At 33.9% G+C, this 16,431-nt stretch overlaps 1 protein-coding gene across 2 annotated transcripts in view; it reads left to right on the top strand.

Annotated features, from left to right (window-relative positions):
• twz (BTB/POZ domain-containing protein twz) overlaps positions 1-16,431 on the top strand; it is a 376,456-nt gene that overhangs the window by 14,137 nt on the left and 345,888 nt on the right. The gene's annotated exons all lie outside the window — the stretch shown is intronic.

Genomic DNA, 16,431 nt, shown 5'->3' with positions numbered 1-16,431 from the left:
CTTTTTGAAAATTACTGAAGCGTCCAGTAGATTTTGGAAACTTGAAATTCCCGCAAAATTTTACCAAATGAAGTTGGCAAGCTAAAATTTACTTCGCAAAGTAATTTCAATACGATATGAAGTCGACTACATGCGGTTGTTTCAAATGGTTTTAAATGGTTTTGAAGCTTCCAGCTACTTCTTGGAAATTTCAATTTTCCAAAAAACACCATAAGACCTCTCAAAAAGTGACTGGAAGCTCCAAAATGACTTGAAATCCACCAGCAGACGAGTTCGTAGTGTATTAAAATTAGTTTGCAGAATGAATTTTGACTTTCTAGTTTCTACCTGCGTTTGATGAAATTTTTAGGAAATTTAAAGTTTCAAAAAGCTACTGGAGGCTCCAGTAATTTTCAAGAAATCGCTGGAGGCTCCAAAACGACTTGAAATTCCCCTGCAGTTGACTTCGTAGCGTATTGAAATTAGTTTGCAGAATAAATTTTAGCTTTCCAACTCCATTTTGGTGAAATTTTGTGGGAATTACGAGTTTCAAAAATCTACTTGAGGCTCCAGAACTGCTCAAAACGGTTTGAAACAGTTTTCAATCGATTTGGCATGTCGAAAATAGGGTATATCCCAAATTTCAGTTTTCTTGGCCAATTTGGTAAAATTTTGATTTTTTCCCACATTTTTGGCCTAAATTTGATTTTCAAAAATTCACCAAAAATCGAAAAACTCACTTTGGCACTTGAAATTTTGGCAGGTGATGAATTTTTGCTTGATCTTTCGATCTACCTTTGTACAGTTTGAAAAATGTTGAGCAAGTCCTATGTTGGAACGCAAAATCTGCGATTTCGGCTGACCTGTCAATCAAAATGGCCGCCATTTTGTAAGTAGGGCCACTTTTTTTTTGAGTACAAGGGCTAGAAATGTTCCTTAGGACTCCCCCTTTAAGAAAAAAGTTGTCCCGGAGGATCGACGGGGGGGGGTGCAATTTATCCTTAAGTAGGCTCCCCGACTATATGAGCAATAGGATAGGTAGCTCGAAAAAGGCGTCGGACTTTTGCCAAATTCAGCATAGACCTTCATTTTGATTTGAAAGCTGCTCAGAAAACTTGTTAGTTCCGGAGGTGTCCCTGCAGAGAAGATATGATCCCTCAAAGTGAGGGAATTTTCGATAAAATCGTGGTTTTTCGCTCTAGTCCTTATCCAACCTGTTTTGGGGAAAGTGACGCAGTCCGAAATGAAAATATTTGAGATTCCTAAGTGGACCTGAACCTTTCTAATAAAATCCAAGACCGCTTTTAGGGTTCTACTGGGCGATCAAAAATTTGCAAATCGCTTATTTTTGGGACAAATTTACATTTTGAAAATTTTCTCTTCGTAAATATTTCACATCAATTAATGGTACATAAAATATAGAAAAATGACATCATTCCTAAAACTGAAGAAATACTTTGAATCGCAGCGGTGCCAATTTTCGGAGGTTATTGCCAAATCTCAGTTTTTGGCTATTTTTCTCGATGTTTTGAAGTTGGCAATAAACACCGAAAATTGGCATCTCCGCGTTACAGAATATTTTTCCAAATTCAGGAATGCTATTTTGGATGCATCATGTGAAATATACATACATATTATCGCAAGAAAAAGAAATTTCAAACCACGAATTTATTCAAATGAATACCTCGAGCCCAGTGTAGAATCCTAAAAGTGGGCTTGGATTTTGATTGCAAATAGCATCATAGATCGATGCAGAATCTCAAATACGTACATACGTTCATTTGAGACTGGAAAAAGAATTTCAACTTTTTGAAATTCCTCAATGATAACAAATTAATTTTCAATTTACACATTTTAAATTAAAGGCCAGTATTTTATGATTTTTCTCAACTCGAGTGGTTAATTTCCTCGAATTTTTCAATTTTGTATCCAAAATCTGAGTAGGGGCTCTAAATTGAGCGTGGAAATATCGATTTAATGATGTACAAAAATAAGGGGTTTTTATCGCTTGAATTATGGATTATTTCCAATGCGTCTTGCTCATTTTAGTGCAAAGAGTGTTAAATCCAAAAAATCAACTTTATAATCAAAAATAATGTTTTACCTGTTGGACTAATGACCGAAATATCGTGGATTCAGTGTCTTATATCTAATTCCTATTGATTTTGCGAACTCAATCACAAATATCTCCCTTTGTCGTAAATAATAAGTAGATATTGGGTGTACTTACTATTGTCACTTTGGCGTGCATATACTCACTTAGTAACGTTCTTATGTAATTCTATACTTACTTGATAAAAAGAAATTAAACAATTTTTATTTTATTTAAAAATGAGCCTGAAGGACTTTTACGCCAAGGGCTGTTAATCTGTTTGTAGGTGCTGAATTTTTTCTACGAACTAGCTTCTTACGAGGATTTATTGAAAACGATAAAATCTAAAATCTAAATAGAAAATCCGCTGTACTGGAGGATACAGGATTGCTGGAAATTTCATTTGAGTGAAAAACCTTCATCTTTGAGAGCTCATATCTCCTCTCCAGAGGCACATCTGGAGATGAAATTTTCAACTCGAATCGAAGGTCTTTGCTGTATTAGATCAAAATCCACTGTCCTGTTTCCCCCGCAATCCTCCCCAATTATCATTAAACTTTGGGGTAGTAATCATCTCAAGGGCCATTAACAAATTTAATTGCGATATGTAATAAAATCTATAAATAATTGCTACTTTTTAAAATTCCATAATCATAAAAAAATGAATTTTTAATTTACAAATTTAAAATTAAATGCCTAGCTGTATTTATCTCGAGTGGTTAATTTCCTCGAGTTTTTCAACTTTGTATCAAGAAACTTGAGTAAGGGCGTTAAATACGGTTTTTTACCACATGAATTATGAGTTTCCTACGTTTCATTTGAGTGAAAAACCTTCATCTTTGAGAGCTCATACTTATCTCCTTTCCAGGGGCACTTTCGGAGATGAAATTTTCAACTCGAATCGAAGGTCTTTGCTGTATTAGATCAAAATCCACTGTCCTGTTTTCCCCCGCAATCCTCCCCAATTATCATCAAATGGTAAGATATTAAAAAATATCATTCCTTAAACTGGAGAAATATTTTGTATCGCAGCGGTGCCAGTTTTCGGCGTTTATTGCCAAATCTCACTATGCATAAGTTTTTGGCTATTTTTCTCGATGTTTTGAAGTTGCCATAAAGACCAAAAATTGACACCACTGCGTTGCAAAATTTTCCCCTAAATTTAGAATTGATATTTTGGACAAATAGTGCGAATTATTTGCGAAGATTAAAAAAATTTTAAAAAACGAATTTATCCAAAAATAAGCGATTTGCACATTTTTAACCGTCGAATACCTAGAGTCTTGAAAGTGGTCTTAGATTTTTATGGCAGTTGCGTAGAATCGATGTAGAATCTCAAATAGGCACGTTCATTTAGGACTGGGCCATTTTTCGCCAAGCAGCTTAGGTAGAAACTAGAGCGAAAAAACCACGACTTTTTTTGAAAATTTAATTCTTTCTCTTTGAGGGCTAATATCTTCCCTCCAGGGGCACCTACCGAGCTAAAATTTTGCCTTAATGACTTTCAACCCAAATTGATGATGAAGGTGTCTGCTGAATTTGGTCAAAATCCACTGCCCTGGTTTTCCTCGCAATCCTCCCCAATTATCGTCAATCTTTGGGGTAATAATCATCCCAACGGTCAAAAAGTTCTAATTGCGATAATTAGATAATGAAAGCTAAAAAGAATTTCAACTTTTTAAAATTTCTCAAGCATAAAAAATGAATTTTAAACTCGCATATTTTAAAATAAAGGACCGTATCTATGATTTTTCTCAACTCGAGTGGTTAATTTCCTCGAGTATTTCAACTTTGTATCGAAAGTTTTGAGTTAAGGCGTTAAATTAAGCACGGAAATATTGACTTAATGATATACAAAAAACTTTTTTTACCACTTGAATTATGAATTTCCAATGCATTTAGCTCTACAGGTGTTTATTTTAATGCAAAGAATGTTGAATCCAGAAAATCAACTTTACAATCAAAAATGATGTTTTACCTCTTGGAGTGAATTAATGTTCAAAATAGTCAATAGAGGTGATTTGTAATCCACCATTCGGTTTTGCGAATCCAATCACGAATAATTCCTAGTCGAAAATACCGCGGAAATGATCGCACTTTGGATTTTCCCCCCAAAATTTCAAACTTAGGTATAGGTGGCTTGGGCAGTTGGCAAATTTTCAGCAATTAGAGTGTTTGAAACTGTTCTCAGATTTTCTTCAAGTTTCAGCTGACTCAATCAACTAGACTCCAAAATCCAGCATTATAAGGGGAAATTTGAGTTGCTGAATGAAATCTAAACTGGGTCTCACCTTTTACGAGGGGAGGGGTGATGAGCCAATGATGACGAATGACGATATTCCTCCTTTCCTGATGTAAGGAACTGACCTAAAAAAAAAGTTGACCAAAATCGTTGTACTTAATTCCAAAACTGGACTAAATTCAGCTAAGAATGAATCCCCCTCCCCTCCCCTACCATATCACCTAAAAGGATGTAATTTCTATTCGAATACTTACTTCAATTTTCTCCATTTTCTAATAATATACAGAAGTGTTAAGACTTTAAGAAAAGTCTCGCAAGGAAACATTGGATAATTAATTTAGTTATTCCCTATTTCGGTGGACTTCCCCCCTCACCATTGCTTTCAATTTTGCAATTTTTTTCATTAATTGGGATGTTTCCAGAATCCGATATTTTTTTCGTACTTCCTTTTTGCATTTGTACCCAATTTACTTTCGAAGTGTTGATGAAAGGTTTTTATTTGAATTTTGATGATTTTTCTGGTTACTAAAAAATGAGCATCGTTGGCTCCCGACCCTCAACCCCCCCCTCCTCAGAACTCTCCCATTGTACTCCGAAGCATCTTCATCACGCCCATTGACTTCATCCAGAATTTCTTAAAAATTGAATACATTGTGATATAAGCTTTGCTAGTTACTCGTGGGAATTTTCATTAGTCATTGGGGACGTTTGAGGGGTTGAATCGAAAATTAAGTTGATATTCGTATTCAGTGCTCCCAAAAACCTAATAAGCCCTACGTTACCATTTTTTTTTCAATTTACATCAATTTTTAAAGGTATAAAAATGGGAAGGAACGTTGAAAAGGTCGAGTCAAAGAAAGTGTGGTTGTATTCGTACCTATTCTGCGTTCCCAGAAACATCAGTAGGTAGTATGATAATGGGGTACTTAAAAATATATAGTAAAAGTAATTGAAAAATATTCTTAGCGAACAAAATATGTCAAAAAAATGAAAAAATGCCTTATCTGTAAAAAAAAGTATATGTGATATATTTACCAGGACAGTCGTGCGTGAAGAACATAATGCTGTTCAGCTGGTCATCTAATAAACTTTTCATTTCCGCTGCCATGACACTCTGTAGTGTATAATAATTTTTTAGTTACTTATTATAAAACACATACATAGTTATAGGTACTTATTTAAAAACAAACTTTATTAAAGAAGAAAGAAAGTCGATTTCATTTATACATATTTGAAAAATGTTTTCTTGAAGAAACTAAACCTAATGATGAAAGAAAATTTTTTTTTAAAGTTTTATTTCCATAACTACATAGGTATTTCAAAAATTATATAAGTGTAGTAGGTACTTAGTCGGCCTACAAACCTGGCTTTCTTCAGTATACTTTTCTGCTATCGAATTGTATGAGTTTATCGTACAAATGGGTATTTTTCAGAAAAAGTAAGAATGAAAAGGAACAAAGCAATAGAAAATATTTTGAGTACCATGTATAAGATTTAACAAATAGGTATAATATAAGCATGATGAAAAAATATTGCTAGCAGGAAAATATGATGAAAAATATTTACTTACACGATACTTACGAAATTATGGATTTACTGTAACTTAAGTATATGTTTTTTTCTGTTATTCCTCTGCCCTGTTAACTGGTGGAATTAGGACATGCAGGGCTCGTGGAAATTCTCAAATTTTCAATTTCCGTGGATAGATGGCTCGAAAAAGTCGTCGGACTTTTGCCAAATTCAGCATATTATATAGACCTTCATTTTGATTTGAAAGTGGCTCAGAAAACTTGTTAGTTCCCGAGGTGTCCCTAGAGAAGAGATATGAGCCCTCAAAGAGAAGGCATTTTCGATAAAATCGTGGATCCAACCTGTTTTCGGGAAAATAACGCAGAGTCTGAAATAAAAATATTTGAGATTCTAAGTCGACCTGGACCTTTCTAGTAAAATCCAAGACCACTTTCAGGGTTCTACTGGGCGATCAAGAACTTACAAATCGCTTATTTTTGAGACAACTTTAGATATTGAAAATTTTCCCTTCGTAGATATTTCACATCAATTAATGGTTGGTACTTCCATAAAATATTGAAAAATATCATTCCTAAAACTGGAGAAATATTTTGAATCGCAGCGGTGCCAATTTTCGCGGAGGTTATTGCCAAATCTCATAATACAAATACATTAAGTAGTTTTTGGCTATTTTTCTCGATGTTTTGAAGTTGACAATAAAGACCAAAAATTGGCACCTCCGCGTTACAGAATATATTCCCAAATTCAGGAATGATATTTTGGATGTATAATGCGAAATATATTATCGCAAGAAAAAGAAATTTCAAACCACGAATTTATTCAAATGAACACCTCGAGCGATTTGCAAATTTTCAACCACCCTATGTAGAATCCTAAAAAGTGGTCTTGGATTTTGATTGCAATAGCATAGATCGATGCAGAATCTCGAAGACGTACATACGTCCATTTGAGACTGGAAAAAGAATTTCAACTTTTTGAAATTCCTTAATCATAACAAATTAATTTTCAATTTACACATTTTAAATTAAAGGCCAGTATTTTATGATTTTTCTCAACTCGAGTGGTTAGTTTCCTTGAATTTTTCAGTTTTGTATCGAAAATTTGAATAGGGGCTCTAAATTGAGCGTGGAAATATCGATTTAACGATATACAAAAATAAGGATTTTTTATCGCTTGAATTATGAATTATTTCCAATGCGTTTTGCTCTATTTTTTTCAATTTGAGATTTCTGAAGGTGTTTCTTTTAGTGCAAAGAGTGCTAAATTCAGAAAATCAACTTTACAATCAAAAATAATGTTTTACTTCTTGGACTAATGACCGAAATATCGTGCATTCGTTTTTTTCAATAATTTCTTACCACCATCATTGATTTTGCGAATCCGATCACAAATATCTCCTTGTCGTAAATAATATTACTTACTATTGTCACTTTGGCGTGCATATACTTACTTCATAGGTGAACGTTCTTATGTAATTCTAGTTGATAAAAAGAAATTCGACAATTTTCATTTTATTTAAAAATGAGTCCGAAGGGCTTTTACGCCGAGGGCTGTTAATCTGTTTGTAGGTGCTGAATTTTTTCTACCAACTAACTTCTTACGAGGATTTATTGAAAACGATAAAATCTAAATAGAAAATCCGCTATACTGGAGGATACAGGATTGTTGGAAATTTCATTTGAGTGAAAACCTTTCATCTTTGAGAGCTCATATTATCTCCTCTCCAGGGACACATATGGAGATGAAATTTTCAACTTGAATCGAAAGTTTTTGCTGAATTTGATCGAATTCCACTGTCCTGTTTTCCCCCGCAATCTTCTCCAATTATCATCAATCTTTGGGGTGATAATCACCCCAAGGGCCATTAACCATTTTAATTGCGATATGTAATAAAATCTATAAATAATTACAACTTTTTAAAATTCCTTAATCATAAAAAAATGAAATTTCAATTTACAAATTTAAAATTAAATGCCTCTATTTATGATTTTTCTCAACTCGAGTGGTTAATTTCCTCGAGTTTTTCAACTTTGTATTATCAAGAAATTTGAGTAAGGGCGTTAAATACGGTTTTTTTATCACATAAATTATAAATTCCCTATGAATTTTGCTCTATTTTTTTTTAATTTGATATTTCTAAAAGTGTTTATTTTAGTGCAAAGAGTGTTAAATCCAGAAAATCAACTTTACAATCAGAAATTATGTTTTACCTCTTGGACTTTGTTGTTGGCTTATATATAAGTTACTTCGAGCATCATGGGATGAAATGGGACGCGTTCTGTTCCTGATGTACGGAACTAACTGAAGAAAGTTGAGCAAAAAAATTGGTGCATGAAAATCAAAAGCTTGGGTATTGGGCAAGAAAGTTTTATGAAAAAGTTCAACTGTCTGAGTGGAAAGAAGCTAGAGAGACCCGAAATAAACACCCTCTCCATAAAATTCAACAAAATATCATTTTTGGTGATGTGCAGTGAAGTTGAACTGAAAAAAAACTCGTGCACAACTTGCACAATTTAAATTTGTGATGAAACAAGAGGAACATCGGTGATGTTCTGCGCAGCACAGCATTCTCCATTCTATGAAGAAATTCATTTCCAAAACACTCCACAATCTACTACATATTACAGATATTCCTTTGTTTTCTCACAAATTTCAAATCATGCAAGTTGTGCATGAGTTTTTTTTCAGTATGGTTGTGAATAGTTTTTGTCATGTTATTCGATCTGGCAAATCCTGAGAAGACTACTGTCTACATGAAGGTGTATGTTATGAAAGGTGTTAGTATTGTTATACCAGAGAAATTGCAGAACCAATTTTTAGCTGAAATCCACCAGGGGCATTTCAGTGTGGTTAAAATGAAGCAATTAGCTCGTACTACGGTATTTTGGAACAATATTGATTCTGACATAGAACAGATAGATGGTTTGCAATTGTGAATCTTGTATAGCCTTTCGACCAGAGCAAATAAAGACAAAAACCTACTTCTGGGAATACCCTTCAACACCTTGGGAAAGGATACATGTTGACTTGGCAGGTCCATTTCAAGGGCAGATGTTTTTATTGGTAGTTGATGCCCGTAGTAAATGGATTGAAGTATAGAAATTGTTCCTACTACAACAACAAAGGTTGTAATTACAGTACTATAGAAGCTGTTGTCAACTTTTGGTACCGGTACTCCGAAAGTTATTGTTTTGGACAGTGGTACCGCCTTCACTATACAGATTTCAATAAATTTCGCACAGCTTATGCGATTGATCATGAAATGTGTTGCTCTGTTCCATGCAGTATCGAATGGGTAGGCTGAGCGTTTTGTTTATAAGTTAAAACAAAGCTTACGTGCGTTGAAGAAAGAATCAGCAGATACCCAATTGACAAAAGAGCGCTAAAAAAGTTTGGCGAAAACGATGGCGACATTTTGACACTGTTTTTGAGCACGTATGAGGGCGCTCCAATTTTACGCCAATGGAGCGCGCATCAAAATTTTCGCTCTGCACGCCCATATTTTTGATGCGCTCCTTGTTTTTGATGCGCGCTCCCTTGGCGTAAAATTGGAGCGCCCTCGTACGTGCTCGAAAACAGTGTCAAAATGTCGCCATCGTTTTCGCCCTGTTGTTTTTGAAGGAGTTTGTCGCCTATTTTTCCGTTACAGATTAATTTTGAATATTTGCCTGGATTTTGATCGATGTTTTGAGCAATACAAACGAACTTTTAACAATGTTACATGTAAACCTGACTAGTTGATCACACAAATAGCACGCAAAAATAAAAAATTAATACACACTTACAATAAATTAATGACTTTTAAAACAATTTCCAATTTATTTGTTCTTTTTTTTTTACTTTTGAATTTTAAACTGAGAAACTACTGCACATTAACTCTGCGATCTCTCACACACTCAACACACTAATCTCACTCGCAATTTTCCCACCCAAACTAAAGATTTTCACAATTCTAACCCCACCAGAGAACTAAAAAAGTAAAAAACCAATTTAATAAAATCTGGGAGAGTCTCACGCAAGGAAGCATCCACCGGCCCAGGGAGGAGGTGCCGGGGCCAAAACGTTTATTCAATTTTGGTTAAAAATATTCATCTCTAGACAAATCGAAAAACCACTTTAAACTGCACGTTTCACTGTTCCATTCAAAAAATCACATAACACTGCACTTTAAACACTTTCAAACAAAAAATTACGTTACACTGTACCTTTAATAAAAATCACTTCTATACAAACGGATTCAAAAACACACCATTTACATTTTCAATAATCATTTTTACATAGGTAATATAAGACGCGTTCAAACTGTTTGTAACGGACAACTGGACATTTCTCTCAGCCACTGAGTGTTTCTTAGGTAGTTAATCAGTTGAAAAATGCGAAGCGATAAGAGTTATTAATAGACTATCAGCAATTTACTAGACCAACCGGATGTCAACGTCACAACTCGTTTCAAATTATTAGTGAAAATTTTTATCATAGCGCCAAGTGTAGGGCGATATTTTCTTCAAGCGCCATGAAGAGGGCGAACTATCTCTACTTACGTCTATGTGTTGGGCGAAATTTCATTTGAGTGCCAAGTGTGGGGCGAATTTTTGCCATTCGCCCTCATATGTTAACTGAAAGTTTATTTTAGCGCCGTCATGAGGGCGAATTTGTAAAATTTTGCGCGGATTTTCATTAAAACGGACTTAGGAGAGCGACCATTTTGTCAATTGGGTACTGACCAGTACAACAATGACCATGCTAATTTCTATGTGAATGTAGACCCATCCACATCCGTCACTTTTGGATGCCACATGTCGATGTGAATTTTGACCCTGTGTCGAGCTAACTGTCGATGTAATTGTCGACTGATGTTGATCTACATTCGTGTCGACAATTATTGGCTCCATACAGGATCGAAATTCACATCGACATGGGGCATCCAAAAGTGACGGATGTGGATGGATCGACATTCACATCAAAATTTATGTCGACCTCCTGCTTCGTTAAGTTATAGAATTTGAGTTTAAAAATTTTTAATTTTTTTCCCAAAAATTATTTCCTCTGATGTGGCTATTGCTAGTGCTGAAAACAGCATCGATGCAAAGTCCACTTCCGAAGAAGTACGGACGAAAAGTCTGTATAATCAAGAAGTTCAACAGAAATCCCTTATATCAAAGATGGTGCAATACTTTATCTGCGAGTACTAAACTAATCCATTTTCATGTTGACATGTCGATGTTAATGTTGATGTGAAATTCGACATCAACAAATACATCCACAATATCAACATCATATCATCTACAACTCCAAACTGCGGAAAAGTGAATAATTTCATCAATTCCCTAAACAAATTGTTTTCTACATTGAACAAGATCATATTTTTGAATGTTTACTAAAATTTTAAACACTAAAACAGAAATTTTAATTCTGAAAAATTGGTCGACATAGTTGTAGATGTAAATTTCGAGCATCGAATTTCACATCTACATGTCAAGATGGCATGTCAAGGTATCAGAAATAATGAGAAAATTTCGAAAATTTTCAATTACCTGGCTTTTGTATGGACAGAAGATTCCTACTAAATAATTAATTGATCACTTTTCCATCATATGTTGGAAAAAAACGTAGTCGATGTAAATGTCGACGTCGACAATTGTTGTGCGGGGATAGTCAAGCTGCAGTTGGAGAACATTTTTGAATAAGTTTTGATTTGCTTATTGTAGAGCTCCGAGTATTGCAACTGACCAATCACCAGCCAAGTTGATGATATTAAATTAAAGGCCTGCATTTGTGATTTTTCTCAACTCGAGGGGTTAATTTCCTTGAGTTTTTCAACTATGTATATCAAAAATTTGAGTAGGGGTGTTAAATTAAGCATGGAAATGAATATCGACTTGATGATAATATGAAAATAAGGTTTTTTTACCACATGAATTATGAATTTCCTATGAGTTTTGCTCAATTTTTTTTGAGTTTTTTGAGATTTCCAAAAGTAGTTATTTTAATGCAAAGTGTGTTAAATCTAGAAAATCAACTTTACAATCAGAAATTATGTTTTACCTCTTGGATTTGTGCTCGTAAATGGGGTTGTGTAAATACGTAATAAATTTGGTGCATCTAATTCCAACGGTAATAAACTTTTGGTAAAATACCGTAAAATACGGTAAAATACCGCCGTAATTTACCAACATAAATTACCTTACAGCCCTGATTCGGCCTAAAGGAATCCCCCCTCCTTCTTATATCGCTGTAGTAAATCGTACGCGAGCATTTCGATTATTTAATATTTAATGAAACATTACGTGAAAAAAATACATAAACATTATATTTTTATAAGTACTACGCTTTAAAATATAGAAGTGAGCACAACTTACTGTACCTTACTTAAAGTACAACAGCGTTAGGAAAACGTAAACGAACGTTGCTTCAATCGCTACATACTAAAAAGGTGAGAATAAATGCACAAAGTTGAGATAATTTAAATTTAATTGAGTTTGTTGAACAAAATATTTTAAATTGAATTCTCAATATATAAAATTTTAAACTAAAGGCCCATATTTATGATGTTTCCCAACTCGAGTAGTTAATTTCCTTGAGTTTTCCAAATTTGTATCAAAAATTTTGAGTAAGGGCCTTACATGAAACACGGAAATATTGACTTATTGATATATGTATATTGTATGTATGTACAAAAAGAAGTTTTTTTTACTACTTGAATTATGAATTTCCAATGCGTTTTTCTCTCTTTTTTTGAATAATATGAGATTTATGAAGGTGTTACAATTTTTTTTATGTTGGAAAAATTGCACAGATTGGCAGGAAAAAAAATCGAATGACGATATGATTATTCTAAATAAAAATACATTTTTGGTCACATGTAAATTAAATCTGCATTCAGAGATCCAAGTTTGAAAAAAGTGCGGATGATCGTGTTATGGAGGACTGGGTGATTAAAAATTTGCAAATCGATTATTTTTTGGGAAAAAATTTGTGTTTTGAAAATTTTCTCCTCGTATAAAATATTCCACATCAATCATACCAAAACATCGAGAAATATCATTCCTAAAACTAGAGAAATATTTTGGATCGCAGCGGTGCCAATTTTCGGTGTTTATTGCCAAATCTAACGATGCATGAGTTTTTGGCTCTTTTTTTTTCGACGTTTTCAAGTTGGCAATAAAGACTGAAAATTGGCACCACTGCGTTGCAAAATTTTCCCCTAAATTTAGGATTGATATTTTGTATAAATGATGCGAAATATTAGCAAGAAAAAGAAATTTCAAAAAACGAATTTATTCAAATAATAAGCGATCAATGGTCGAGTAAAGTCTTGAAAGTGGTCTTGGATTTCGATGGCTGGCAGTAGCGTAGATCGATGCAGGATCTCAAATAGGTACGTTCATTTAAGACTGGGCCATTTTTCAAATAACAGATTTGGTAGAAACTAGAGCGAAAAAACCACGACGTTCTTGAAAATTCCTCCTCTTTGAGGGCCAAGCTAAAATTTTACCTTGATGACTTTCAACTCAAATTGAAGGTGTCTGCTGAATTTGGTCAAAATCCACTGCCCTGGTTTTCCTCGCAATCCACCCCAATTATCATAAATCTTTGGGATAATAATAATCCCAAGGGTCAAAAAATTCTAATTGCGATAAAGTAACACATATAGAAGCTAAAAATAATTACCTACAACTTGAAAAAATGAATTTTCAATTTACGTAATAAATGTTGAATAAAAGGCCTATATTTATGATTTTTCTCAACTCGATTGGTTAATTTCCTTGAATTTTCCAACTTTGTATCAAAAATTCGAGTAAGGGCGTTAAATTGAAAGATTTCTAAAAGGACCTTGAAGGGATAGTTTTAACGAATAATTAATTAACCTCTCCCCGTCTCTCGTTGGTTTTTCAATTTTCGTTTTTCAAATATGAAAATTTTATATTTATTATTTTCTAATTACATTCAAAGAATTTTTTAGTTGACCTAGGGATTTCAAAAAGCTAGGTGTGAAAATTGCCTACTTCTTCACTCCCCCCAACAGATATTAGAATTCGAGATTCTCTGATGTTTTACCTCTATGTTCACAGACTTTGGTGCCTATTTTGCTCAAGACTTTGTCTTGTTTTTCAGTTGTGCAAATATTGATTGTACTTAACGTAATTAATGAATTCTTTCGTTGGTTCTTGACCACAATTTTCGGTCTTTCTTCTTCCTTTCCCCCCTCTGGTTTTGCGAGTAATCCTAGTCCCTACCCAATCCGTGTTGGGATGACACAGTACGAAATGGAATTAGTGGGGGTTCTAATGAGTGATTAATAATTTGTAAACTGCTAATTTTTTGGGACAAATTTATATTTTGAAAATTTTCTTTTCGTAAATATTTCACATCTGCAGTTATGGCAGAATATTGAAAAATATAATTTCTGAAACTGGAGAAATAAATTTTGAAACGCAGCGTTGCCAATTTTCGGCGTTTATTGCCAAATCTCACGATGCATCAGTTTTTGGCTATTTTTCTCGATGTTTTGAAGTTGGCCATAAAAACCGAAAATTGACACTACTGCGTTGCAGAATTTCCCCCAATTCAAGAATGATATTTTGGATAAATAATGCGACCAATATTTGCGAGGAAAACAATTTTTAAAAAAAGGACTTCATCCAAATGATAAGCGATTTGCAAATTTTCAACCATTGAATACTTAGAGGCTCAAAAGTGGTCTTGGATTTTGACAGCAATACCTTAGCCCTTAGCGAATTTGATCAAAATCCACTGCCCTGTTTTTCCCTGCAATCCTCCTCAATTATCACCAATCTTTGGGGTAATAATCATCCCAAGTGTCAAAAAATTCTAATTGGGAAGCTAAAAATAGTTTCAACTTTTCAAAATTCCTTAATCATAGGTAAAAAATGAATTCTTAATTTACAAAATTTTAAACTAAACGCCCGTATTTATGATTTTTCTCAACTCGGGTGGTTAATTTCTTTGAGTTTTCCAACTTTGTACCAAAAATTTTGAGTAAGGGCCTTAAATTAAGCACGTAAATATTGACTTATTATATGTGTAAAAATAAGTTTTTTTTACCACTTGAATTATGAATTTCCAATGCGTTTTGCTCTCTTTTTTTGAATATGAGATTTATGAAGGTGTTTATTTTAATGCAAAGAGTGTTAAATCCAGGAAATCAACTTTACAATCAAAAATGATGTTTTACCTCTCGATAATAAGTTACATAGTATTCAGCATTATCAACGAAAATGTAAATAGTATTAGTACGGCTCCTAAACTAATTTCGACATCAAAAATTTTAAAATAAATATTCCATCAACTTACGTTGATTAGTAAATATAGTCATCCACCAGTCTAGTTACTACCGAACCCTTTTTATTCATACGAGTAATAATGATCTCATCGTCTTTAAAATGTAGTTTAAACGTCGACGAATAAGTCGCTGATAAATTTTTGATGAATACATATGCATCGTCGAGATGCAGGTATGTCCGTCTAACTTTAAAATTGAGTAGTGGGCGGTAATTATTTTCGTGATTTCATAATCTTCCTTCCCCCTTCATCAACCCATCATTTGGTTTGCGAATCCCATCACGAATAATTCCTAGTCGTAAGTGCCGTAGAAATTCTTGCTCTCTGGTGTCCCCCCCCCCAACATTTCAAACTAGGAAACTATAAAGCACAGAAATTTAGCAAATTTTCAGTTTTCAGCAATTACCGTGTTTAGAGAAACATATGCTCTCAGATTTTCTTCAAGTTTAAGCAGACTCAATCAACTATAGACTTGAAAATCCAGCATTATTATATAAGGAGAAATTTGAGTTGCTGAATGAAAACTAAACTACGTGCCACCTGTAACGGGGGGGGGGGATGATGGCGATATTCCTTCTTTTCTGATGTAAAAAACTAACCAGAAAAAGTTGACCATAATCGTTGTACCCAATTCCAAAACTGGACTAAATTCAGCTTCCTCCCCCACTCCCATATCAGGATCCAATTTATAATTAAATATTTCCACATTTTCTATTTTCTAAATAAATAATGTATATCAAATACAGAAGTGTTAAGACTTATAAAGAAAAGTCTCGTCAAGAAATATTGGATGATTTTTTCTTTCAAGAATGGAACATGAGTCTCTCAATGAAGATCTCATATTCGTGTAATTCTAAGATAGGTAAGTATATGTAATATGTATCTGCCTACTCCTTCACTCCCCCCCCACCTTACATTTCTGAATTTGAGATTTATGAATCTGAAAGTTGGAAGTGTTCATTTTAATGCGAGGAGTGTTAAATCCAGAAAATCAATTTTACAATAAAAAATGATGTTTTACCTCTAAATGTTTACAAAATTGAGGTGCATGTTCATCATAATACTGGACATCTTTTTTTACTGTAACGTTCTTTTTTTCAGTTGTGCATTTGTACGTAATTACTAATTAATGAATTCGTTGGTTTGTTCTTGACTACAATTTTGGGACTTTCTTCCTCCTTTCCCCCTCTGGTTTTGCGAGCAATCCTACTCCCTAGCCAACCCGTGTTGGAATGACATGATACAGTAAGAAATGGAAGTATTTGGGGTTCTAATGAGTGATTAA

The sequence above is a fragment of the Planococcus citri genome, chromosome 4 (genome assembly GCF_950023065.1).
Source record: "Planococcus citri chromosome 4, ihPlaCitr1.1, whole genome shotgun sequence".
NCBI lineage: Eukaryota > Metazoa > Arthropoda > Insecta > Hemiptera > Pseudococcidae > Planococcus > Planococcus citri.
The sequence above is the reverse complement of the archived record's forward strand: the minus strand, read 5'-3'. Positions and strand labels throughout refer to the sequence as shown.